Raw genomic sequence first — 27,252 nt, 5'->3', positions numbered from 1 at the left:
CTGAGCACGGCGGGGGAACCCTCCGCTCAGCCAAGCTGCTGGCCGCCCGGCGGTCCAGCCGAACCGCCCTCCAGGGTCCCAGCCGGCCACGACTTGACGTGTCCTCCAAGACCGCACCCCTCGCGGCATGGCATTCCCGCCCCAAACCTAAAGCCCAACCCCACGGCGACTCGACTGGCCCTGCAACCCGCTGCGATCTTCCATTGGATGCTTATCTGTCAATCATCCTGTCCCATCGCCCCCTCCCTCGGCCCGCCCCATCCACCGGCGCGAGCCGGAGAGCCAGCCGGCCGGCGCGCTCATTGGCTGCTGGGAACTGTCTGTCCGAAGTCTGGCCACACCCTCCGTGGGGTGCGGATCTTGAGCGCCCCGGCTAGACTTCATTGGCCTGCGGCGCCGCCACTCGGAGGGACGTGCCTCAACCCGGAAGTGTGAGAGGCAAAATCTGCCTAGCAACCGGGGAAGCCGGGCTGTGAAGCGGGCAATTTCAGTGTGAGAAGCAGCGGTGAGACCGAGCGGCGGCTCCGAGCGCGCCGCGGCAGCTCCTTCCGCCCGGGGTCAGCGCCCCGGCGCGCGCACGCGCACCCTCGCTGCCTTGAGCGCTCCCCGCGTCGCCCGCGCAGTCGGTCCGTCGGTCCTCTGTCGTCCTGTCGCCGCCGCCGCCGCCGCCTCAGGCGCCACCCGAGGGAGCCGTCGCCGTGGGACGCGACCAGACCAGACCCGAGCTCTCTGCCCGAGTCCGGCCCGGGGGCCCAGCTGCCGATCGCGCGGAGCCGAGCAACTTCGGTGAGTGCGGGGCAGGCGCCGCTGCCGGGGTCCCCGGCTTCCGGTGCCCCGGGCTCCCCCGGCTTCCGCTTGGCCGGGCTGGTGCGGTTTCCCTACAGGACTCTTTAGGGAACCCTGGGTCTGAAGGTCCCCCTGTTTCTGAGAGCTCCCGTTCTCTGCGGAGGAACCCCGCGTGCCTGAGAGTGCCCTTTTTCTGGGGTACTCCTTCTTTGAGGGCACCTTTTTTAGGGGACTTAGTGTCTGAAGGTGCCCTTTCTTTATAGGACCTCACCTCTCTCTGAGGGTGCTCCTTCTCTGGAGAACCCCTGCCCTTCCGAGAGAGTACCCCAGAAAGGGGGACCCTGTATTTCTGAGGGGAGCACCAACTTTTCTGAGGATGTAACCTGAGGGACCCTTTTTTATCCACATTCCCCCCCACCCCCACCCTTGTCCGTGAATCCCTACGTGTGAGGGGGAACCTCTTTTTCCGAGAACCCTCAACTCTCTCAGGGAGTCTCTCAGAGACATCTACCTTCTGGAGAGGACCCCCATTTCAGACCTCCTGAGTTCCCAAGGGGGGAGCCCCTATTTCTGAGACCTTTACCTCTCAGAGGTACCCTGCCTCTGTAAAGGTCTGCAGTCATTCTCTGAGCCTCCCCGTCCCCCCTTTTCGAGGGTCTCTAGCCTCAGCCCCTGGATTCTGTGAAAGGTGGCATTTTTCTCTGGTGAGCGCCCCCTCCCTTCCTTTCTGGGATTCCTTGCCTCCCTCAGGAAGGTTCCACTTCCCTTAGGAGACACTTCTGAGGACCTCTTTCTTCTATGGAAGATGTCTGTTGGGGAACCCTTCCCCCCAATATTCATTCTTTCTTTCTCTCTCTTTTCTTTCTTTCTTTCTTTTTTTTTTTTTTTTGAGAAAGGGTTTCTATGTGTTACCTTGGCTGTCCTAGACTCAGGTTGTAGACCAGGCTGGCCTCGAAGTCAGAGGGATCTGCTTGCATCTGCCTCCCAAGTGCTGGAATTAAAGGTGTGTGCTGGCACCGCCACCCCCCCCCCCACCAGCTGCTCCCCCCCCCCATCTTCTGACAGATATTTCTCTGAAATTATCTCCCTGCTTTTCTGCCCTCATTTTGAGTGACTTCTTTCTTTTTCCAAGTTTCCTCAAATAATCTAAAGTGCTCCTTGGAAGTTTCCCCGACTCTTCTGAGCTGTCCCTAATTTTTTGGCAAGCCATATCCCCTCCGCTTTTCTGGTGGTGTGGGGGTCTCACTGTGTAGCTCTCACTGGTGGCCTTGAACTCATAGAGTTTTGGCTGCAGAGACTCTTGTGAACTGGAATTAAAGGCTGGTGTCATCATGCCTGAGCTCCCCACATTTAAAAACATTCTTATTTTTTTATAATTTATTTTTTACTTTTACGGGCACTGGTGTTTCATGGGCATGTGTGTCTGTGTGAGGGTGTTGGCTCCTCTGGAATTGGAATTACAGATAGTTATGAGCTACCATCTGGGTGCTGGGAATTGAACCTGTGCCCTCTGGAAGAACAGCCTGTGCTCTTACCTGTTGAATCATCTCTCCAGCCCTTTATTCATTTATTTATTATGAGGTTCAGTCATGTTACTTTATAGTGTAGGCTGTCCTTGAATTAAGATTTTTTTTTTTCCAGCCAGGCATGGTGGCGCACCTCTTTAGTCTCTGCAGTACTTGGGAGGCACAAAAGATTGTCCTGGCTCAGTCTAGTGAGTTCTGAGGTTACGAGCACTGTGCCACCATGAGGGCATACTATTTTTATTTTTCTGGGTGATCTCTAGGTCCCCCTTCTTATCTCTCTTTCCCTCTTTCCTTTTTTTTTTCCTCCTCTGTTTAACTCTGGATGTCCTCGAACTTGCTCTGTAGACCAGGCTGGCCTCAAACTCATAGCAATCCTCCTGCCTCTGCCTCTCAGGCGCTGGGACTAAAGGCGTGCGCCACCGTGACCTGGTCCTTCTTTCTTTTCTGAGGCAGTGTCTTACCCAGGCTGGTCTGGAACTCACTCTGCTCCCAGGGGAGCTACAAATTCATGGTCATCTTCCTGCCTCAGCCTGATGAGTTACAGCATTGCAAGTGTGAGCCACTGTGCCTGGCCATTGTCCCCACTTTAGCTAGGTATCCCTTTTCCTTATAAAAGATGCTGTGCCTTCCTCATTTTCCTGCAGGGTCCTGCAGCATCAGAATTCTACCTGCTTGTCTGAGATTTTTCCCTTCGTGAGATTCCCCTCCTCAATCTCTGTGGGAGAGAGTTATCATTTAACCTTGGAGCTGTCAGTTTCAAGACGCCTCTATTTCTGTGTGGTATTCAAGTCTCTATCATGAGGGAAAGACTTCGGGCCTGGGGTTTCTCAGTGGTCATTGTATTTTACTGTGTAGCCCAGGCTGTTCTCAAACTGCTCATGTATGTTGCTAGGCTGTCCTTGATTAAGCCTCCAGAATGTTGAATTTTTTCCCCATGACTTTTATATCAGTTTTCAGAGGACTGAGACTTGGGGCTAGAGGGACCTATATGCAAAAAGCAAAACATAGTCGGGCATGGTGGCACATGCCTTTAATCCCAGCACTCGGGAGGCAGAGGCAGGTGGATCTCTGAGTTCGAGGCCAGCCTGGTCTACAAAGCAAGTCCAGGACAGCCAAGGGTAATACAGAGAGACCCTGTCTCAAAAAACCAAAAAAAAACAAAAAACAAAAAAAAAAACATCTTCTTCCCTTCATGTCTTTCTAAGTCCTGCGATTTGAGGTTGTTTTTCTTTTCTTTCTTCTTTTATAAATTGGTTTTTCAAGATAGGGTTTCTTTGTGTAACAGAACTCCTTCTGTAGACCTGGCTGGCCTTGAACTCACAAAGATCCACCTGTCTCTGCTAGGATTAAAGGCGTGTGCCACCACTGACCAGCTATCTATCTATCTATTTATTTATTTTTGGAGACAAGATCTCTATTATGTAGCCCTGGCTGGCCTGGAACTCACAGAGATCTGCCTGTCTCAGACTCTGAAGCACTGAGATTAAAGTCATGGGCCACCATACCCAGCCTTCTTTCTTTCTTGGGACAGGGTCTTGCCATGTACCTTAGACTGACTTCAGACTTTTGGCAGCTCTCCTGCATCAGCCTTTTGGGTGCTGGCATCACCATGTACTGTTACATTCTCCTGACATGCAGGCCAGTGTCAGAAGACTGTGGGCCTGAAAGACAAGGCAGAAACATTGTCTCCCTATTATCACAAGGTCAAGCCTATGGGACGAACCCACTTCCTGCCCTGTCCCTCAGTCCTCTCTACAGAGAGAGAACCTTCCCTTCCTGAAGAAAAGAGAAGAAAGTGCTCCTTTGCTCTTTCAGGGCTTCCTGCTGCCTTGAGCCCTCTGATTCACCCCTTGATCAAAAGAGGAGCCCCAGGTTGTGGCCTTGGTTTGAAAGGACAAAAGCAGGAAATGGGTCATCCTAGATCTGGAAAAGGTGCAAAGGGGGCAAGGGACAGACGGCTCAACTACATTTCTGTTAGTTTTAGGTGACTTCGGCCTGGCCCAAGGGAAGGTTTTCCATGGTGTTTACAAATCTCCTATGTGCCTTTTTAGTGGCCTACCCTGGATTCCAAGTTCACTGCAGTAGCTAATTTTATCTGCTTTGCCAAAGGTAGCGCTCTCAGGAGCCTCAGGAGATGAATGCTGGCATTGAGAGATGGTCCACAGGACAGAAATGAACTCAGTTTGAAATCTGAGTAAGTCCTAACAGCCTGGAGTCCACAGGCTGGTTTCAGGCTGGGAACCCAGAGGGCTGGTATGAGCAGAGCGCTGACACGGGTGAGCCTGTGGTTTAGCATTCCAACAAGTTGTGTCCCCCTGATGCAGCTCGACCTGGCCTTCTCTTTCTAATTTGACTTAATGCAGTCTCTCCCTGTTCCTTTCCATCCTGGTCTTGCTTAATTTGAGTCCTTTGTGAAGACTCCTGCCGAGGCTATAATTTGAGTTCTAAATCTGTCGGTGGACCATGTGGACACAAGTTTCAACTCGAGCTATTTTCTTCTGTGGAGAAGCACTTGGAGAGTTTCCTGGGTCCTCAGCTTGTGGGATAGTCAAGCCCAGGCAGGAGGCTGCTGCAGACCTGTTGCTTTTCCATTGCTTCTTACTGGCCATCAGTAGGCACTGGCCTTAGTGAGGAGGCGCTTGGGTTTAGGGCGTCCTGGGATGACATGTGCATGTATAATCGCTTGAAATCCAGCACATAGAGTGTTAGAAAATGAGGTGGTGACTTTGAAGGAAGAATTGTTTGTTATTTGTTACTGTAACAAAATGGCTGAGTCAGGCTACTTTATAAAGAGGTTTATTAGCCAGGGGGTGGTGGTGCACGCCTTTAATCCCAGCACTTGGGAGGCAGAGGCAGGAGGAGCACTGTGAGTTCGAGGCCAGCCTGGTCTACAGAGAGAGTTCCAGGACAGCTAGAGCTGTTTACACAGAGAAACCCCGTCTCAAAAAATAAAAAAAATTTAAAAAAAGGTAAAGAGGTTTATTGGCTGCTGAGATGGTATAGAGTATTACATGGCAAGAGACAAGGAGCAGGCTATTGGTGTGTGTAACTGTACATATGCACACATGTACTCTTTCTTAATTTTTATCTATCATTATTTTTCTTTCTTTTTTTTTTCGAGACAGGGTTTCTCTGTGTAGCCTTGGCTGTCCTGGACTTGCTTTGTAGACCAGGCTGTCCTTGAACTCACATCAATCCACCTTGCTTCTGCCTCCCGAGTGCTGGGATTAAAGGCGTGTGCCGACGTTTATGTATGTGTGCATTAAGAGGGAGTTGGCTCCTCTGGAACTGTGGGTACTGGGAAATGGACCTGGGTTCTATGGAAGAGCAGTAAGTGCTCCTAATTGCTGGGCCATCTCTCCAGCTTTTCTCTTAAAAGGTTGCCAGATTAACCAAGGGGGCTTTATGCTGAGGATTAATTTTCGCTAATTCCAAAGCCACCCCTCATATTGGTGATTGGACCCAGTCTCTCATACATGCTAAGCAAGTACTTTTACCATTGAACTGAGCTGTATCTGCAGTCTTTAAAATTTTTACCTATGTATTTTATGTGTAGCGTGTTTTGCCTGCATGTCAGTCTGTACACCACATTCATACAGTGTCAAAAGAGGGAGCTGAATTCCTGGAACTGGACTTGTAGGTAGTTGTGAGCTGGGAATTGAACCCTGGTCCTCTAAAAGAGCAGCCAGTGCTCTTAACTTCTGAGCCACCTCTCTAGCCCTCCCACCCCAATTTTTTCATTGTGAGACAATATCTTGAAATGTTGTCTAGTATGACTTTGAACTCACTGTAGCTCAGGAAGGCCTTTTTTTTTTTTTTTTTTTTTTTTAAAGATTTATTTATTTATTTATTTATTACATAAAGTGTTCTGCCTGCATATGAGCCAGAAGGCCAGAAGAGGGCACCAGATCTTATTATAGATGGTTGTGAGCCTCCATGTGGTTGCTGGGAATTGAACTCAGGGCCATTAGAAAAACAGCCAGTGCTCTTAACCTCTGAGCCATCTCTCCAGCCCCGCTCAGGAAGGTCTTGATCTTGGAATCTTTGCAACTGATATCACAGGCTTGCACCATTAGCACATCAGATAACTTGGTTAAATTTCCACCTCCTTTTTTTGTGGAGGAAGGGCATGGTTGAGACAAGGTCTCAGATTGCCTCTGGAGTCACACTTGCTACATAACCAAGACTGGCCTCAAACTGCCAATCCTCTTGCCTCCCATCTTTCCAGTGCTAGGATGAGGGACCACCACACTTGGCTTTTAGCTTAGTAGTAACAGCACAGCTGTGATCTCTGTGCGGGGGTGGGGTGGGGGGCACTTAGACCTCATCTGTACCATTGCACACCAACACCTCCTTTCTGGAGGCTTTCCCTTTGATGCTTTTTTTCTTTTTCAAAACAGGGTTTCTCTGTGTAGGTTTGGCTGTCCTGGATTCTCTTTGTAGATCAGGTCGGCCTTGGACTCAGAGAGATCCATCTGCCTCTGCCTCCCTGAGTGCTGGGGTTAAAAGGCTGCGCCACCGCACTGGCCATCCCAATCTAATGGAGGCGTTTTCTCAACTGAGCCACTGCACCCAGCTTCCTTTGATTTTTTTTTTTTTTTGGTTTTTCGAGACAGGGTTTCTCTGTGTAACCTTGGCCATCCTGGACTCACTTTGTAGACCAGGCTGGCTTTGAACTCACAGCGATCCGCCTGCCTCTGCCTCCCGAGTGCTGGGATTAAAGGCGTGCGCCACCACGCCCGGCCTTCCTTTGATATTTTAAGGGAGATGTTTTTCCTAGTTGTGTGGCTTACCAAGTTATAACACTAAACTAGCATGCTACTAAATTTTGTACTGCACACTGCTGTGATAGAGGTGAGGACGCCTGCGGCCAGGAGGTGCTTGGTAGCGTGAGGCGAGGGGTGAACTTGAGGTAATGGACTGGGTGGTTAGCACAAGTTGCTTATGAGGTTGAGGCCCTGGTCGGGGCTCCCAGACCAGAAGGGGCTTGATATTTTGCCATGGCTAAATATCCTCAGACAGAAACAAATGTTGGAAGGTTTTCAGTTTTTCTGTGTTCTGTAACCAGGTGTGAAAAGGATTTGCTATGTGTTTGCTTTGGCCTTGGCGTCTCCCTCCGTCAAATGGGGTAATTTGTGAGTGAAGGGCAAGCAGAGAGATGTATAACTAATTAGACCGGAGGCAAAATAGAAGATTATAATGAACTTGAAGAATTGTGGGAAGCCAAAAAGTAGGTGAGCTGTAATCTTAAAGCCAAGTATAGGACGCAGAGCAGTTACCTCCGAGCTTCAGAATCTTGAAAAGTGAACCTTTGTCATGGCAATGATCAGATTTGGGAACAAAAGCCTGGGAAAGTGTAGTACAAAGGCATTTGACTACACACAATAACAGCACTTTGAGAAAGCCAGCGTGTGGCTTAGTGCCACAAGGAGATCGGAATTCACCTGCGCCCCAGGGCCCAACAACTCTAGAGAGTTGTGGGGAGGCTAACTCAGCCTCTGGCCTGAGAGGAGTCTGTGGCAAGGTGGACTGGAATCGAGGGCCAGGACACTTGTGTCTTCACCTCTGCTTTTTGGGATAGGTTTTTCTATGCAGTTATGGCTGTCCTGGTACTCACTGTGTAGCCTAGACTGGCCTCAGACTCATGGTCTAACTTCTGCCTCGTGAGGGCCAAGATTATAGGCATGTGCCTCCATGCCCACATAGGATACTCTTTATTTTTTCTTAGTAATTAGCGAAAGCCCTATAATCACGGTGGGTGAATAGTGTGGCAACAGATGGATAAAACCCAGAGGGGGAGTAATGGGTGAAAATCTGAACCAGGCCCTCCTACGTTGGAAAAAAGTCAATCTTTTATAGCCCAGGCGGGCTTTAAACTCCACACCTAGCCAAGTATGGCTTTCCTCACTGCTCCTTCTGCCTCTACTTCCTTAATGCTGGAATTACAGAAGTATACCCTGTGTGCTTAGTTACTTTTTTTTTCCAGCAGTGTCTCACATAAAATTAGGATTGTCTGTCATCTATCTATTTAAACAGGGTATTAATCTGTAGACCTGGTCAGCCTTGAATTTACAATAATCAACCTACCTCTGCCTCACAAATGCTGGGATTAAAGATGATGCTACCATGCCTGGCTTGACTTCTGGCTTTTAAGCTCCTTCCCTCCCAAACACTCTGTTTTTCTTGTAGCCCTGACTGTTCTGGAACTCAGTCTGTGAACTAGACTGGCCTTGAGCTCACGGGGATCTGCCTACCTTGGCCTCCCGACACACTGGGCATCTTTAACCTGGGTTCTGGGGCTACAAGACAGTGATTTATTGTGTCACCCAGGTTGACAACATGTGACAATTCTGACTTAGTTTCCTGAGTGCTGGGACTATAGACATGAGCCAGCTTTGTTGTTGTTGTTTTTGTTTCTTGTTACAGGGTTTCCCTGTGTAGCCCTGGCTGTCCTAGACTTGCTTTGTAGACCGGGCTGGCCTCAAACTCACAGCGATCCACCTGCCTCTGCCTCCTGAGTGCTGGCATTAAAGGCGTGCGCCACCATGCCTGGCTGAGCTAGTTTATTTTTACTTATTTAATTAAAACATCTTACATTTATTTATTTGTGTTTGTGTGTGTGTGTGTGTGTGTGTGTGTGTGTGTGTGTGTGTGTGTGTAAATAAGCAATTTAGGGGATTGGGATTTACTCTCCCCCTGAAATTACACTATCTCTTGAGTCACAGATGTTGCTGTGGCTGGTGGCGCCTTCACCACATCCGAACTCTTTTTTTTCCATTTGAAGGATCTTTACAGCAATAAAAAGCCTTGAGTAGTTAGAAACAGTATTGATTTAGGTACTTTTATACAGCCGTAATGTAACGTGGTTATCAGTTGGTGGGCAGCGCTGAAACAAATGTGGGCACAAGCATTGCGCCTGTCCAGCTCTGGCCTAGGAAGTGTTGGTTTATGTAACTGAAATAGCCAGGGAAGTCAGGGTTTCCTTCCTGCTGGAGACAGTACTGGGGCATTTGTTCCCTCTGGGGTGTTGAGGATAAAAAATAAGCAGCCTCTTTGGGAACTGTCTAAATGAATGGAGGCGTTATTTGTACTGTCCAGTGTTCTGGCTTGCTCTTGTTTGCAACCCTGCCCTTGGTGTGTAGTGGTGTATCACTGAGGGTGGATAAACTTCTGTAAACTGGCCTGTCAAGGGTGTGTGAGTACTTAAGAGTTCTAACCATGTATGTACTGAACGCCAATACTCCTAGCACTTGGGAGGCTGAGGCAGGCAGACTGTAAACCCAGCCTTGGCGATTCAATGAGACTTCTCACTCTCTCCCCCCACAGAAGATCTCTGCTTATGGCAGGTTTTTCTGTGTGGCTATCAGTAACATGGCTTTATTAATTTATTTATATTACGTACATTTATTTTTGGGAGGGCATGTGGTTAGAGGACAACTTTTCCGGTGACTTACATCCTTCTACCATATGGGTCCCAGGGATTGACCTTAGGTTGTCAAGTGAATAGTGTTGTCATTCATTTGTTGAGGTTCTAAGGATGAGAACCTAGCTTCTCATTCTCACCAGGCAAGTACTCTTACCAGTGAACTACATCTCCAATACCATTTAAAATATCATTTTTAGCCGGGCGTGGTGGCGCACGCCTTTAATCCCAGCACTTGGGAGGCAGAGGCAGGCGGATCGCTGTGAGTTCGAGGCCAGCCTGATCTACAAAGTGAGTCCAGATGGCCAAGGCTACACAGAGAAACCCTGTCTCGAAAAACAAAAATAAAATATCATTTTTAATTATATTTATTGATTGATGGCTTAATTGATACAGGGTCTCATTGTATAGCCTTAGCTGGCCTGGTACTCACAGAGATCTACCTGCATCAGCTTCTGGAGTGGTGTGTGCCACTGGGTGTGGTACCACTCACTGTTAATCCCAGAACTTGGGAGGCAGAGGTAGGCAGAGCTCTGAGAGGCCAACCTAGTGGTCTATGGAGTGAGCCTCCAAAAAAAAAAAAAAAAGCATGTAGTACCACACCTGGCCACTGCTGCTATTCATCCACTTATTTATTTTTGTTTTTATGAGATAGGGTTTCTCTGTGTAGCCTTGGTTGTCCTGGACTTGCTTTGTAGAACAAGCTGGCTTTGATGGGCAGTAATGGCTAATGCCTTTAATCCCAGCACTCAGGAGGCAGAGGCAGGCGGATCTCCATGAGTTTGAGACCAGCCTGCATTACAGAGTGAGTTCCAGGACAGCCAGAGCTGTTATACAGAGAAACCGTGTCTCGAAAAATACCCCCCCCCCCCCACCGCCACAAAAGCTGGCTTTGAACTTACAGCAATCAGCCTGCCTGTGCTTCCTAGTACTAGGATTAAAGGCGTGTGCCACCACGCCTGGTGACTGCTTTCTTATTGGTATTATTGTGGTCCTGGGGATCAAGTCTTGGCGTTGTGGTGTTTATTAATTATTTAAAATACATTTTATGTATATGGGTTGTATTAAGGTTCTCTAGAGTAACAACATATAGAATGAATCTGTCTGTCTATCTATCTATCTATCTATCTATCTCTGTAGAGAGAAAAGGGGTTTATTGGAATGACATAGGCTGCAGTGCCTAGCTGTGAGTGCGAAGTCCACGCAGCCAGGAGCTGCTCAGTCTTCAGGCTTGACGTCTCAGCTGGAGTCCTGAAGAAGTAGGCTCTCACCTCAGTGAGGCACGGACAGGCTAGCAAGGCAGGGGAAGCAGGCAAAGAGCAAAAGCTTCCTCCTTCCGCGTCCACATACAGATTTCCAGCAGAAGGTGTGGTCCAGATGAAAGGCAGGTCTTCCTGCTTAAAGATCTGGGTCAAAGGCCTGTGTCTTCCATGTTCAAGGTCCTGACTAGAAGTGGACTCACCCACTTCAAACCGTGGGGGTAGGGGCTGTAGTGGTGAAATCTCTCACAGGTGTGCCCTTCATTTTTGGGTTGTAGTTCATTTCAAATGTAGTCAGGTTGACAACCAAGAAAAGTCATCGCATGAGTGTTTGGATTTTTGTATGTCTCTGCACCACATGTGTTCCCGGTGCCTAAGCAGGCCAGAAGAGGGTTTAGGATCCCATAGAAGTAGAGTTACAGATGGCTGTGAGCTGCTGTGTAGGTGCTGGGAATGGAACCTCGGTCCTCTGTCAGAGTGGCCAATGCTCTTCACTACTGAACCATCAACTCCCGCCTCATGAATGCCTTACCAATTTGTTGCATTTGTTTGTTTATGTACTTATTCATTGTGTATATGTGTGGGTGTTCAGTGCATGCCGTGGCGTGTGTGTGGAGGGCAGAAGCTGAAAGTCAGCAGTTGGCCCTTTTCTGCCCTGTGGGCCCAGGGGATTAGCTCTGATCATTAGGCTTGGGGCAGCAAGTACCTTTCCCCGCTGACCCATCTTGCCATCCCTTCCTTCTGCCTTTAAAAAGTAATTAGAACAGGGTGGTGGTGGTACACGCCTTTAATCCCAGCACTTGGGAGGCAGGCAGATCGCTGTGAGCTCAAGGCCAGCCTGGTCTACAGAGGACAGCCAAGGCTACACAGAGAAACCCTGTCTTGAAAAACCAAAAGAAAATAAAAGAAATTGGAAGTTTACTGTTTGATGTAATTTCTCATGTCAGCAAAAAAAAACCTCAGCAATGATAGCCTGCCTGAAGCGAGTGCTGGGTCTCTCTGGCCTGGAAGTGAGCAGAAAGGTTGCTCTTACTGAGCTGCCTGTCCAGGTCCAGGCAAGGAGACAAGCCTGAACGTCACAGGCTTCCCTGGAGAATGCCCCTCCTTGCTGCAGCCAGTCTCTGGGAGTCTGGGTGTCAATTTCTGGGAGGTTTCGAAGTGAAACTTCACCACTCCTCTAAGTTCCTCACCTAGCTTCTGTTTCTCCCCTGGAAACAGGCCAGGAGGTTCTGTGGCATTTGAGAGGTTTATGACGGCTGTTGGCAGTAGCTGATCCATGGCCATTGGCCGAAAAACAGGAGAGTCTGGGATGGTCCCTGAGAGCAGAATGCTCAGTTCCTTGAGGCTCTGGCAACCACCATGCTGTGTGTTCTAAGTTTTATGGTTTTTTTTTTTTTTTTTTTTTTGGAGACAGGGTGTCTCTGTGTAGCTTTGGCTGTTCTGGACCCGCTTTGTAGACCAGGCTGGCCTTGAACTCACAGTGATCTACCTGCCTCTGCCTCCCAAGTGCTGGGATTATAGGCGTGTGCCACCACGCCCGGCTATTGTTCTAAGTTTTATGGCATGCCTTTACACAGAGGTAACAGCTTTTTTTTGTTTTGTTTTTGGTTTTGGTTTTTCCAGACAGGGTTTCTCTGTGTTAGCTTTGGCTGTCCTGGACTCACTTTGTAGACCAGGCTGTCCTTGAACTAACAGCTATCCGCCTGCCTCTGTCTCCTGAGTGCTGGGATTAAAGGTGTGCACCACCACGCCCAGCTTTGTTATTGTTTTTTGTTTTTGGTGCTGAGTGTGGAAACCAGAGACCTGTTCATTTTAGGCAAGCCCCCAGATACACAGCTACTTTCCTATCTGCACTTCCCACTTGCTTTGATTAATTTTTGACAGGCCTTGCTGTTCCAGGCTGCATAGAACTCCATCTTTCTGTCTCTGCCTACTTTTGGCTACAGAATTTCAAGATCTTCCTTTGTTGCATAGGTTGGTCTCCAGACCCTGGGCTCAAAGATCTCTCCACTGTGTATTCTCAAGTACCGGGGACTGTAGGACCATCTGTTTTTTGTTTTGTTTTGTTTTTATCTTATGAACTTATCATATGGCCTAGGCCAATTTGGAATCCAGGGATCCTTGAGTGTTCCTGGCATTACAGGTAGTACCGCCATCCCTGGCTGTCCTTAAATGCTCACAGCCTTTCTCTCTCACCCTTACCGTTCTGGAATTATAGTGCTCACCGCCCTATCTAGTTTGATGAAAAAATTCAGGGCAGGAGAGATGGTCTAGTGCTTAAGACTGCTCCCTGCTCTTCCAAGGAGTCAAGTTCAGTTCTTACAATTCACATTGCTTACAGCCACCTATAGCTACAGCCCCAGGGGACCCAATACCTCTTCTGGCCTCATTGGGAACCTGCAGACATGGATAGACATCTTACACGTCTTATAAATAAAAATACAATTTTTTGGTTTTTTGTTTTGTTTTGTTTTTTAAGACAGGGCTTTTCTATGTAGCCCTGGCTATCCTGGAACTCACTCTGTAGACCAGGCTGGCCTCAAATTCAGAGTTTTGCTTGCCTCTGCTTCCTGAGTGCTGGGATTACAGGCGTGTACCAGTACCGTCTAGCATAAAAATAAATCTTAAAAAAAAAATTAGCTGGGCCTGGTGGTGCATGCCTTTAATCCCAGCACTTGGGAGGCAGAGGCAGGTAGATCGCTGTGAGTTCGACCAGGATGGCCAAGGCTACACAGAGAAACATGTCTCAAAAAGCCAGGAAAAAATTCAGACAAAGGAGATACTAGGCTTTTCTTTCTTTCTTTCTTTCTTTTTCTTTTTCTTTTGACACAGGATCTCTGACCCAAACTCACGATGGAGTCCAGGGTGACCTTGAACTCCTGATCCTCTTGCTTGCACCTTAGTGCTGCACGATACGGATATGATACTTGACCAAGTTTGTGTGTCCTGGGGCTAGAACCTGGAGTGTGTGCACGCTAGTTGAGGGCCCTACAACCTGAGCCCCTTGACTCTTGCGGACTGTAAAGTTAGGAATGCATATGCCCCCTCTTTTATCTGACTAGGAAGGTGCCATTTTGACATTGCTGTACTGGGGTGAGGCTTGATGTTAATCCTCTCAGGTCAATGATTGGACAGGTGTTTACCCTTGAATATGGGTTGTGTGTCAGGGCTGAGGTCAGAGAACAGAAGTGGGGCGTGTAAAGGGCGGCAGGAAGAGGGCGCTAAGGAGAGTCCTGCTAACTCCTCACTGAGCTGGGCGATTGGAGACAGCTTGGAAGTCGCCATGGAGGAGTAGTGCCACTGTGCTGTAGCTAGCTCTCACCTCTGGGCTCCCGCTGCTCCTGAGAAGTGGGTACTGGCCCCTCCTTATTTTTTGCTCTTGTGCCCCAATTTGAGCACAGAAAACCAGTTTATGCTCTCCTTTTTTAAATCATAAGCTTCTTTGTGAGAGGGCCTGGCTGCTGTACCCACAAACTCAGAGACCCTGAAGGGCAAGGTGGCCAGCCAGAGCACTGGTGTCCTGTTGTACTGTTACCAGGTGACCTTCAGGGACATGCTTTTGAGGGGCTGCCAGGGAGGTGTGGGGAGAATTAAGAGGCAGACATAGGCAGTGCCTCTCAGCGTGTGGCAGTGTGGAGCTGGTTCCTTCCTTCCACATATATGTTCTGGGATAGACTCAGGCCTTTCTGTCTCACTCGTGAAGGCAGTTGTGCCTTTGTGCTGCATGAACGGATTGTTGGAAGCCATGCTTTCAACACAGCCTTGCCGCAGACTTGAGCTGGAGTGTGGCTAGTGCCTTCTGCTACCCGGTGACCTTAGGAAACGTACCTAATTACATAGTCTCTGCCACTGTGTTCTCACCTGTGGTGTGGGTGTGGAGGACACAAAAGGTGCTCCATTAAGTTGCTGTTACAGAGCTGTAGGACAGCAGACTGCGTGCTTGAGGTCGGCCAGGGTTGAAGCTGCCCAGGAACAAGCCAGTCCACTGCTGTGTGACAAAACTTTTCCTGGGGGATACAATGCACATGTCCACTCACCCCAGGTAGGGACCCCACAACACACCAGTGCAGGTCCTACTAAAGTTCAACTCGGTGAACCCCTGGGTTTTTATTGGGGTTAGTTATAGAAGCAGAAATGACTTGCAGACAGCTGCATCACCAAAGCCCACCCTAGCTTGGGTGACAGCACACAAGTTGGGAACCTGGAGCACACTGCATAGTTTTTGGCAGCTCAACAGGTTAGAGAGTAACTTTCCCGGCAGCTCAGATGGTTTCTGCTTCTTTCAGGCAAGCTGCTCTGCAGCTTAGTTCTGCTTACTCTGGCAAGGAGGGTCCTAGAGAATCTGCTCAGTTTCAGGGACTTCCTGAAGCTGTTTTGAATTTTTTATTTTCCTGTTTAAGGAGCTTTGCTGCTGGATAGAATGTTTAAATCTCAGAGGAGAGGAGGGGAGGGAACTTAGCATCTGTGCTGGGCTGCTGGCTAGGTGTTTGCCACACAGACTTGCAGAAGCATAATAAGGTGAATGTTGCTGCTGCATGTGCCCTTGCAGAGACCTCACTTCAAGAGTGAGAGCAACCCTGGTCTGACTTGCTGAGGGTCAGAGATGGGGCTGGACCAGAAAGTACAGACAGCGCTGCAGCAGGGACGGGGAGATGAGAAAGGCCTATGTAGTCGGAGGCTGGGTATTCTAAGAGTGTGGGCAATGAGGTCTTTGACTTCCTTTGAAGTCAGTGATGGAACTCAACATTCTGCATAGAAAAGCCCAAAGTCGCTGCTGGTGGCGCACACCTTTTATCCCAGCACACAGGAGGCAGAGGCAGGCAGATCTCTGAGTTCAAGGACAGGCTGGTCTACAGAGTGTGTTCCATGACAGCCTGGGCACAAGAGTGAGACCCTTTGCCTAAAACAAGTAAAAATAATCAGGAAGTCAAATTAAATAGATTGAATTTAGCCCTGTCAGACATTTAGGCTTCTTGTAAGGATCTGAAATCCTTACAAGGATTTATCCTGGAGTGCTGCTGGACTTTCTAGGGGGTGAGAGTTGAGGTGGGCAGGCTTTTACCCAGTATCCCAAGCTGTCCTGGAATTCATGCCACCAACACCCAGATATTTGACTTCATATTTAAGCCTTTAAACGCCTCTGTTGATGGTTGCTTTTCTTTTTTTTTCTTTGAGACAGGTCTGGCTGTGAGCTGGGGTTTGCCACAGACTTGTAAATTCAGCCTTCTGAATTCTTGGTTTGTACATGTGTGCCGCCATACCCAGTAAGGGCTCACTCTTGACATACGTGAAGTTATTCCCCCTGCCCCATTGTATTGGAAATGGAATCTGGGGTCTAGTGCATGCTAAGCGAAGCACCCTACCTCTGAACTAGTTCCCAGCTCTCCTTTTACTTGATTGAGTCACCAGCTTCAAGACTGGCCTTGAACTCCTGTAGCCTAGGCAGTCCTGTCTGAGCCACGGGAGTCAATGGGGTCCCCAGCCTGTGCGAGTGGGCCTTCCTGTCTCATGCTGGAGCATGCTGCCTTGGGGAGGGTTGTGTAACCGTGAAGGAGAACCTAAGTGTTCCGTGAGTGTGGAGCTTCTAGTCCTAGGAGGGGCACGGTGCATGTTTTCTGTTCTGGGTAAGGTTGAAGATCTGCTGCTGAGCAGCTAGGGGAGGGATGTGAACTGATGGGAAGGTTTAGAAACTTAGTTTCCTTAATCTGTTTCCCAGGGGTATTTATTGGCTATCAGGGTCCATCAGGAGACCGAGCCTTCTCTGAGCGTGAACATGCCTCCTGAGGTGCTGGTAGCTAGTCTAGACCTCTCTCCTTTTTTCCCCTTCTTCCTTTCCTCCCTCCCTCCCTTCCTTTTTCTCTCTTCCCCAGCCTGGGTGTACTTTTTGTTTTGTTTTGTGAGACAGGCTCTCTCTCCCTCCAACTGGCCTCAGTTTTAAGCAGTCCTCTTTCCTCTGCCTCCTGAGTGCTGGGGAGTTATGCCTGTGCCACCACACTTGCCTTCTTTATTCCCTTTGAGATTTTTCTGAAGAAACACGCGGGGGCCTTGCAGCACTGTTTGATAACAGTAATCTCAAAATTGATCAAAGCCTACAGAGTCAGTTCTGCTTTGCTTGGGAACCTACATAGACACTTCATTATGCGTTTTTGTTTATTTGGTTTTTGTGTTTTGTCTTTGAGACAGGGTCTCGTTGTAGCCCTGACTGTTCTGGAACTTGTAATAATCCTCCTGCCTTAGCTTTCCAGGTTCTAGGGGTAGGTCTAGAGGGATGGTGCAGCATTTAAAAATACTTACTCTGGGAGACTCGAGAGATGGCTCAACAGTTAAGAGCACTGATTGCTCTTCCAAGGACCTGGATTCAAATCTGAGCACCCACATGGCAGTTCCCGACTGCCTGTAACTCCAGTTCCAGGGGATTTGACACTTTTGCACAGACATGCATGGAAGCAGGATACCAATGTGTAAAATAAAATTATGTATACATATACACACACACACATACATATATACATACATACACGTTGGGTGGTGGTGGAGCACGCCTTTAATCATAGCATGCAGGAGGCAGAGGCAGGCGGATCCCTGTGAGTTCAAAGCCAGCCTGGTCTACAAAGTGAGTCCAGGACAGCCAAGGCTACACAGAGAGACCCTGTCTCAAAAAAACAAAAACAAAAACAAAAAACCCAAAACCAAACAAAAACCCTTACTATGGAGGTTGGAAAGATGGCTCAACAGTTAAGAGTCACTGTCTGGAGCCTGGCGTGGTAGCACATGCTTGTAATCCCAGAACTCAGGGAAGCAGAGGCAGGCGCAATGAGTTCCAGGTTAGCCTGGTCTACAAAGTGAATCCAGGACAGTCAGGGCTACATAGAGAGACCCTGTCTTGAAGAACCAAAAAAGGGAAGAAAAAAAAAAAAAAAAAAAAAGAGTTACTATCTGACTATCTGCAACTCCAGTTTCAGGAGATTCAATACCCTCACACAGGCAAAACAACAGTGCACATTAAATAAAATAAGATTTTAAAAAAGTATTTCCAGAGGATCCAGGTGTGGTTCCCAGAACCACATGACTGCCCACAGTTATCTGCTCACAGTTCCAGGGGAGCCCTTTCTGTCTTAGGCAGGGTCACAGTTGCTGTGATGAAGCATCATGACCAAAGCAAGTTGGAGAGAAAGGGTTTATTTGGCTTATACTTCCAAACCACTGTTATCATTGATGGAAGTTAGGGCAGGAACCTGGACGAGGGTGCTGCTTACTGGCTTGCTTCTCATGGCTTGCTCAGCATGCTTCCTTTCTTCCTTTCTCTCTTTCTTTCTTTGAGACAGGGTTTCCCTGTGTAGCCTTGGCTGTCCTAGACTTGCTTTGTAGACCAGGCTGGCCTCAAACTCACAGCGAACTCTGGTTGTTCTATCTTTCTGCCCCACTCTCTGTCAGCTTCTAGAGTATGTGCCTGCTGGCCTCTCACCTGTCATGCTCTTGGGACTGGTGTTCTTCTAGTTTTTGCCCAACAGTTAGGAATGCATTTTAAGTTTTGTTCACCAGAAACTTGAAAGGAACTTTCGAATAGAGAAGTGCCGTGTCCAGTGGGGCACACTGCACTTGCTGAAGGTCCTGGGACCAACCCCAGCCTCTGCTGTAAAAGGAGACCCCAACATGGAATTTAGCCCTAACCTTTTTTTTTTTTTTTTTTTTTTTTTTTTTTGCTTCTCTTCTTCAGTACCTTCAGTGTGTAGGAACAGGCTTAGATGTTAGTTTATTTAATAGTGCGTTTAAAAGATATTTAGACTATTTTTTTTTTTTTTTTTACAGTGGTTGGTGTGTAAGGAGGCCTGGCTATTATTAGCAAAGGTCTTCCCCCCCCTCCCCTCCTCTCCTTCTCTCTCTTTGTCTTCCTCTTCCCTGGGGTTTTGGGCATGCTGGGCAAGGACTCCACTGTTGAGCTACAGCCCCTGCTAGAGAAGTGTTTTGAAAGTGTTTCACTAACAGCTCGTTCTTAGAGCAGAGGAAAACACAACAAGGCTGGTAATTAGGGTGTCTGCAGCATGGACAGTGGTGTGAGCAGCGGACGGCCTCATGTTTCATAAAAGCCAGCCCAAGGCATCGGGGCAGGGCGGGTTCCACCCAAGCAGCTGACCAAAGGCCTGCACTTACTGTCACTTCATCATTTGTGCCCCTGGCTCCATTCCTGTCACAGAAGGAAACCCTGTAGTGTTTCACCTTTGCTCTCCACCCAGTACTTTCTCAGCTGGAGAAGTTGACACTGCCCTTTGCAGCAGCCCACCTGTCACCAGGCCACATGGCTGTGTCATTAGTATGACACAGCTGATGCCTCCTTCTTTAAGCAGGACTGTTTGTCACCTTGGTGACTCACAAAGGGCTCAACAGCTCAGACTCTGAAATTCTTACCTTGGCCTGGAGTTTCAAGGTTCCCACTTGACCACAATTGGTACTGTTCATGGCTAATTAAGTTGGTATTAATAGGAACCAGGTGAGGTACGTGAGGTAACATTTTGCTTGTTTTGCTGTAATGCACACCATCTGATTAATCACTGTGGTACCAGCCGCTCTTAGAGAGCAACAGTGCTGTGTGCAGCAGAGGACCTGGATACTGCCTACCCATCCTCGCACAGGGATGGAGTAGGAGGTCTCTGAGCTACAGCTGGTCAAGTTTGAGAGATTATTATTATTATTATTTTGGCTTTTTTGTTTTTTTGAGACAGGGTTTCTCAGTGTAGCCTTGACTGTCCTGGACTTGCTTTGTAGACCAGGCTGGCCTTGAACTCACAGTGATCCAGTGCTGGGATTAAAGGCCTGCGCCACCCCTGCTGGGCGTGAGAGATTTTTGTTTCAGCTGAAGTATTTGCATTTCTTTGCCAGGCCCCCGCCCATTGGTATTTTGTATATTTTTGAGCTTGAAGAATGCTTCTCTCCTGAGGTTCTGCAAGATGCTGCTTTAAACTTGGAAGGCTTAAGTGTGGGGAAGAGTCAGTGACAAAGCTGCCAGCCCGTATGTGGTGTGTGGAAGGACCCACAGAGAACGCGCAAGGGCTTCAGGAAGGCAGTGCTGGGGGCGAGGGTTTTTTTGTTTTTTCAAGACAGGGTTTCTCAGTGTAGCCTTGGCTGTCCTGGACTCACTTTGTAGACCAGGCTGGCCTCGAACTCACAGGATCCACCTGTCTCTGCTTCCTGAGTGCTGGGATTAAAGGTGTGAACCACCATGTCCAGTGAGGGTGAGGATTTTGTAAGGCTGTTCCACAGGAAATATTTTTCAAATTTGGAGTGAGACCCACTCATGGGTGGAAGTTTTCCCAACTAACACAACAGAAGTCATCAGATTACGTTACAGTTGTGCACTGACACCTGTTTCAGTTACGTGTGTTACAGAAAAGCCACTTCAGTAGTTTTCAGGAGTCCAGGTATCTGTTTTATCACCATTTTAAGGCTGGAATAGGAACATTGCGGGAATCCATTTTGGTGATTCTGATACTGACAACTGCCTTGTGACATTAGGCTTTCTTTTTTCTTTTTTGTTTTCTCCCCTGCCCCTCCCCCTTAAGACAGAATTTCTCTGTATAGCCTTGGCTGTCCTGGAACTCAGCGACTCACCTACCTGAAGGCTTTAAAAAAAAAAAAGATTTATTTATTTATTATTGTATACAATTTTCTGCCTGCACTCCATAAGTGGGCACCAGATCTCATTATAGATGGTTATAAGCCACCATGTGGTTGCTGGGATTTGAACTCAGGACCCCTGGGAGAGCAGACAGTACTCTTAACCTCTGAGCCATCTCTCCAGCCCCTGCAAGGCTTTCTTTTATTTTTTAATGTATTTTTATAGATTAAAAAAATGATGTGTATGTGTTTTGCTTGCATCGGCATCTGTGTACATGTGCTTGGGGACCAAGGAGGTGGAGAGCCTCTATATAGGTGCTGGGGATAAAACTCAGGTCTACCACAACAAGAAGTGCCTTTAACTATTGAGCCAACTCTCTAGCCCTGGGTTTTTGTTTGTGTGTGTGTGTGTGTGTGTGTGTGTGTGTGTGTGTGTGTGATGTCCATTGGTGTTTTGCCTACGTGTATGTCTGTGTGAAGATGCCAGATCCCCCTGGACCTGGACCTGGAGTTATAGAGTTGAAAACAGCCATGTTGATATTGGGAACTGAATCTGGGTCCTCTGGAAGAGCAGCCTGTGCTCCTAACTGCTGAGCCATCTCTCCAGCCTGGCTTTCTGTTATTCTCTCTCTCTCTCTCTCTCTCTCTCTCTCTCTCCTCTCTCCTCTCTCCTCTCTCCTCTCTCTCTCTCTCTCTCTCCTCTCTCTCTCTCTCTCTCTCTCTCTCTCTCTCTCTCTCTCTCCTCTCTCTCTCTCTCCTCGTCAGGGTTTCTCTGTGTAGTCTTGTCTGTCCTGGACTGGCTTTGTAGACCAAGATGGCCTCGAACTCAGATCTGCCTGCCTCTGCCTCCCGGAGTGCTGGATTACAGGCGTGTGTCACAGTGCCCGGCTTGGCTTTCTTTTCTAGAGGTTTCTTTATGATGTGTATGAGTGTTTTGTCTGCATGCAGGTCTGCTTGTGCACTAGATATGTGACTGAGGTCAGTAGGCATAGATCCCCTAGAACTGGAGCTATGGACGGTTGTAAGCCACTGGAGTTTTCTGCAAGAGCAGCCAGTACCCTTAACTGCTGGGCTCCAGATGCGTGTGCTTTCGAATTAACACATTTCACTTATTTATGAGCATGTGTTTGTGCGGATGGAACTCGGGTAGTTAGGTTTAGTCGCGAGCTTCTTTAGCCATGTTGCTGGCCCGAAATAGGTTTTCTATGAACTTTGTACTTTATTTGTTGAATTGTAATTGGCTTTAGGTGCTTCATAACCTCCCAAACGCGCTTTCTTTCTGGTTATATAGTCTCCTCGGTGCTACTGGAGAGGGCTGGGTGCAGGTTTGTGGGTTTGTTTTTTTTTTTTTTTTTTTTTTTTTTTTGATTCAGTCTTCTCCAGAGTCACAGGCCAGATGTGGGTGACTAGAGGGGGACAGTCGCCCACCTCCGTGTCTGGGAGTGGGTAAGTTGAACTGTCCGTGGCTCAAGGGAGGAAACTGCTCAGCCAATCGCACCCTCTCACAGGAGGTCAACACTAAAGTTCCTGAGGACCTCGGGAGGCTCAGGGCGCAAGTCTAAGAGTTGCCAGAGGTGGCCGCGCAGGGCTGGGCGAGGTCAACGTGAGTCAGCCCTGGGCGCGGCCGAGTAGCGCGCGCTAAACTGGCTATGGCCTGCGGGGCGCGCAGCAACCGGTGTAGAAAACCCAGCCGCCTAACTCAGAGTCGCGGGTCTTCAGGGCCGGGAGGGCGGCGCTTCTGGGGAGCCCCGCCCACAACAGGACACGCCCACGAGAGTCCCTTCCCCACCGGGCCCCGCCCATCCGGGCGCGGACGGGCGGCGTCGCCTTTAAGAGCTCCCCGGTGTTTTGGGGGCCGCGGGCCGGGCGCGCTGACCTGGTGCGCATGTCCCGGGCGGTGACGCCGGCGCCGGGCTCCATGTGTGCGGCCGAGGGGCGCATTATCTGGCCGGCGGCGCGGGCGGGCGGAGCGGCGAAGCGAGCGCCGCGGGCCCGGGCGGCCCCTCAGGCGCAGCGAGCACGCGCGGCCGGCGCCCCCCGCCCCCCGCCCTGTGGACACGCACGCTGCCCCCGGTCCTGGTCGGCGCGCGGCCCGGTAAGTTCCAGCAAACTTGGCAAGGCGGGGCGGGGGCGCGGGAAAGTGGGAGCGCGGTCGCATTCGGCGAGCTGCGCTCCGGTTCTCTCTGCTCGCGCCGCAGGAAAGTTCCCCGCCGCCCGCGCACGTGGGGCTGGGGGCCGGGGTCCCGGAAAGTGACCGAGCCGCTTCGCTACCTCTTGAGCTTTTCGGACAGGGAGGCCGCCCCGGTGGGGGCGGCCGGCGCACAGCACGTGGGCGAGTGGCGTGGGGTTAGGGTCCACGCGAGGGTCGGGGGTCCCGGCCCGGCGGCGGCGTTGAATCCGGCAGCGGCGGCTGCTGCGGCGGCGGAGGATCCCGTGTCAGAATAAGAGTCCCCGCGCGCCCACGCCTGCAGGGCCGGCCCTCCCCCCCGCCCCCCCGTCCTGCTTGGGCTCGCGCCCTTCCTGCTTGACCCCGGGGAGCCACGGGACCCTTCCCCCTCTCTTGGTTCCTGGCTTCCTCGTGGCCCTCCACTTTAAATTTGTCTCCCGGTCTACGAGGTAGCCCCATTAATTTCTTTTTTTTTCTTCCACCTGGAACGGGTTGGCATCAGTGACTAGACAGCAGCAGCTGGCCTTTTAAAGGGATTAATGCCAAGAATCGGAATTGATCACTTCAACAAGGAAAGGCTTCTGGGCAGGCCTCAGCCGCAGCCGGACACTGATACTGGTCTGCGCTCTCTGGGACCCAGAAATGAATGGGAATCCCTCCTTAGGACCTGTGTGGCAGCCTGGGGTGCGTGTTTCCTCCTTGCCCCTGCAGTTTAGCAGAGGCCGCAAGTTCTACCTACCTGACCCATTGCAGGTAGTTTACCCTTATCTTGAGGCTTTGGATTCTTTAGGACAAAGTCCGGGTGAGTCTCCTGAGTTTTAATTGTTTTCCTTCATGGCATTTACTTCTTTTTGCCTTCTCAGAGTACATAGCACTCCCCACTTTCTTTCTCTTTCTCACTCTCTCTCTCTTCCCCCCTCCCCCGCTCCGTGTGTCCGTGTCCGTGTGTGTCCGTCCGTGTGTCCGTTCACAAATCGACACCTGGTTGTGGACTTGTTCTGGTCTCTTTCTGTTTTTCCGTGGTTACAACTTTTCTTTAAAGCAACATAATGCCACAGCACTGTGTGTGAATACCCTTCAGTCCGTGGCTTAGACCTGTCTCTCAGATATGAGAACCCACTGTGTGGGAGTGCCAGGTTTCTTTTGCAGTTATAGCAAGTATCAAAAAGGATCCCTCAGTTGTAGGGTGTGTAATGCCTACTTTCCAGTTGGGTTGCAGCTTCAGAGGTCCTGCTGTCTCCTGGAGCTGCTTAGTGGAGGGACAGAGGTGGGCTCGGGGTTCCCTCTCTGCATTAGAGCTGGGGAATGCGGCTGTTTTCAGCTTGCCTCTGCGAATTCCCCCAGCTCCAGAATATGAGGCAAGCTCCTTGTACCTCTGCATGGAGGCGTAATCTGGTGACAGAACAGCATGCCAGCCTTGCTGTGTCCCCAGAGAACAGAATCCAGCTGGTCTTTGAGGGGCGCAGCCTTTGAAGGGCTGCTCCTTTTGACTCAAGAGTTCTCTAGAGGAAGCAGTAAGTGTGGGGATTTTTGAGAGCAGTTCCCTAGATTTTCTTCACTCAGGACCGACTTCTCATTCTTCATTTGCTCCCTAAAATAATGAAACATTAAAAATAATGTTCCTTTTGTAAGTTTGTTTGTGCTCACGGGCACGTGTGGAGTCAGAGGACAACTTTCAGGAGTTGCTTCTTCCACCATGTAGGTTCTAGAGAGCAAGCTTAGGTGCTGAGGCTCGGGGCAGGCATCTTTTTACCCGAGCATCCTGCCATAGCCCTCTTTAATTCCAGGGTTGCCTTTCTTTTTGGAAGCAGTGTAGGGCAGGAAATGGAGTGTTTGCGTGTTACTGATTGATCGCCATGCCTTATTAGTTCCACTTTGATGACATTTCTTTAGTGTCATGTCATCTCTATTAATGTGTCATTTGGCAGGTCCTGTGATGAAGCATGTTGTGATGGTGAGGATCTGTACAGTGTGGGTTCAATCCTCCTGGGGAAGCTTTCTGGAAGCTGTGTGTCTTATGTGCCGCCCCACCCCCCACCAAGGAGCTATTTTGTGTTGTTTTGGTTTTGTTTCCTTTTGAGACGGGATGTCACTCTAGCCAAGGCAGTCTTAGAACTTACTCCATAGCCCAGGCTGGCCTCAAACTTGGTACAGTCTTCAGCCTTTATTTGAGTAATAAAGCATGTTGTGTTAAGACTTAGATGCTCAATTCTCCAGTAGCTGTCTGACTTGTTCTGCATCATTTATTCTGTGAATTTCTGGTATTGCAAGTAGTGATTTGCAGATTGATTTATTCAGTGCATGTCAGTATGTATACTATGCCTCTGGCTCTATACTGGGAAGCGCTGCTTGGGAGAGGGGCAGTAAGGTTAGTGGGCCAAGAAAACTGAGAGGGGAGAAGGGCTGAGTAACCCTGTGGACCTGAGATGGGACTTTTCCCATTTGGAGTCATATAATAAGTAGGGGTTGAGTGCATCAAGAGAAAAAAAGAGTTTCTGAACAGAGAGTGCTTGAGCTGAAGGAGGACTCCAATTGTTCAGCATGTGTGTGTGCGTGCGCACGCGCGCGCGTGCGCGTGTTCGTCCATCAGTCCGCCCATGATGGGGGGGGCGCGCGGCCCATCCCCAACAGGCTTGGCAGGCTGGCAGCTGGGATTTCCCCTGAGAACAGTGGGACTCATCAGAGGGGGCCAGACAGCCCAGGCCAGGACCTCACTAGGTCTGAAGAGACAACTGAAGGATGTGGGTGGGAAAGCAGCCGGGCACTCCAGCAGTGGTACTGTTGTCCTAGGTCTGGAGCCTTGGTGTTCAGCCCTTCCTGAGAGGGGGGCTTAAAAGCAGCCCCAGCACAGCAGCTTACTGCCTGGACTCCAGTGTTTCTGTCCCTCTCAGGGAGTGGCAGGGCTATTTTCTCTGCCCTTGTAAGTGAAGTAATTTATGCTCAGTGTAGAGAGCTGGGAAGATTATGAAATAGGCTGGTAGGTGCAGTTTTAGAGGAGCATGGCTGGGGTTTCCTCCTGAGAACCAGAAGAACAAGTTGTCAGTGCCACGGTTGGAGGCTGAGTGTGGGCATGGTCAGCGTGGATGCTGCTTTAGCAGCTGGCAGAGGGTCAGGTACCGCTTGGATACAGTGCTCTTTGGGTTGAACTAGGAAGGCAGTGGTTGAGCTGATCACAGCAAAGTAGCCATCCCTGTTCTACCTGGTACCAGAAGACTCTGCCAGCATGGTCCAGGGCTTTTCAGTCAGGAGAATATTAGACCTGATTCCCCGTTCCTCCTCTCTCCAGCTTTCCAGGCTGTGTTTGTGACCTCTTTTTGTCTGATGAAAATGTAGGTTACTCTTTTAGAAGACAGAGGAATTTATTCTAATAGAATACCTGTAGGTAGCCTCAGTGTGGGGCTGGGAGACCTCAGGTTGCCTAGTCAGAGCCTCTTGTCACCTTGTGGGCTGCACTGGTCTTCTCACTTCATCCTTGTTTCCCAGGCGAGATCTTTAGGGATTTACATTCCATATTCTGTTCTAGTTTCAGTTCTGGGGGTCTTCATATGAAAGGGCTGGTGACACCTCTGTCAGAGCCTAGGGCACCCATCTAGACTTGGGGGTGGGGAGAGGAGAGGAGCTCCTAGCAGGTGGAGGTGGGAATTATGGTGGTTTGAGGTTGTAGGACTGGAGGCTGCTTTCCTCAAGGGTAGTGAGATGCCTACCAGGTAGAACTGCAGCTGGGAGAGAGTAAAGGCCACTTGTTTGAGGGATTTTCTAGCAATTCCTCTTGCAGTTCTTTGCAGCTCTGAGCATGACCCCACCTGGCTGGCTTGCTCTTTCTGTTCCTATAGCCTGCCTGAGGTGGTGCCTTTGAGTGCTTTAGACTGCTGCATGGCCTGACTGAGCCTGCTCTGTCAGCCTTTGAGCCCCGCCTGCCACTGCTAGTGACTGGCTGCTGCTGAGTCGCCCTTTGCTCTCCTTTTCTGGAAAGGGGTGGTGCTTCCTATCTGCTTGGGGAAGCCGTGTGGAGAGTTAGTGAGATCAAGAATGCTCACAATCTCTTCATGCCTGGGGTGTGGACATGGGCTTCACAGTGGAGTGCTGTGAGGGGTCAAGCCATAGGGCATCCTGCATAGAGCACCTTCACTGTGGAACCAATCGTCCATGTCTGTGTACCCTGTGGAACCTCACCTCAGCCTTGTGCTTGGCCTCGTGTTCCATCCAGATGAAGGAGGCAAAGTCCGATACCATGAGGAGGTGCTTGAGAGTGTCACCTTCTGGGCTGTTCTCTGAAGAACACATCCCCCACCTCCCCCTCTCTTTTCCCGTCTCTCCCTCTCGCCTCAGGCCTCTCTGGCAACACCAAATGGCCAGATTGGCACTGTCCTTCGTAAAGATCCCAGCACCTTGCTTCAGGGAGCCTTAGCTATTACTAGGCAGACCTGCCATGGGCCCTGGAAGCTTTGTATCCTACTTAACTGTCTCTGTCAGGGTGTA

The 27,252-nt window shown here is 49.7% G+C and overlaps 1 protein-coding gene across 6 annotated transcripts in view; it reads left to right on the top strand.

Annotated features, from left to right (window-relative positions):
* Positions 1-646: 646 nt before the first annotated feature.
* Positions 647-27,252, top strand: part of Gatad2a (GATA zinc finger domain containing 2A) — a 91,083-nt gene continuing 64,477 nt past the window's right edge. Inside the window, exon 1 of one of the 6 annotated variants that reach the window (XM_051170002.1) lies at positions 647-786. The gene's annotated coding sequence lies outside the window, so the exon portion shown is untranslated. Of the gene's footprint in view, positions 787-22,615; positions 22,702-23,305; positions 23,576-27,252 lie in introns of those variants that run through there. The other 5 variants (XM_051170001.1, XM_051169998.1, XM_051169999.1 and 2 more) reach the window with 5 other exon arrangements.

Source organism: Acomys russatus, chromosome 27 (assembly GCF_903995435.1).
Source record: "Acomys russatus chromosome 27, mAcoRus1.1, whole genome shotgun sequence".
NCBI lineage: Eukaryota > Metazoa > Chordata > Mammalia > Rodentia > Muridae > Acomys > Acomys russatus.
Note: the sequence above shows the minus strand (reverse complement) of the source record. Positions and strands in the feature narration are given on the sequence as shown.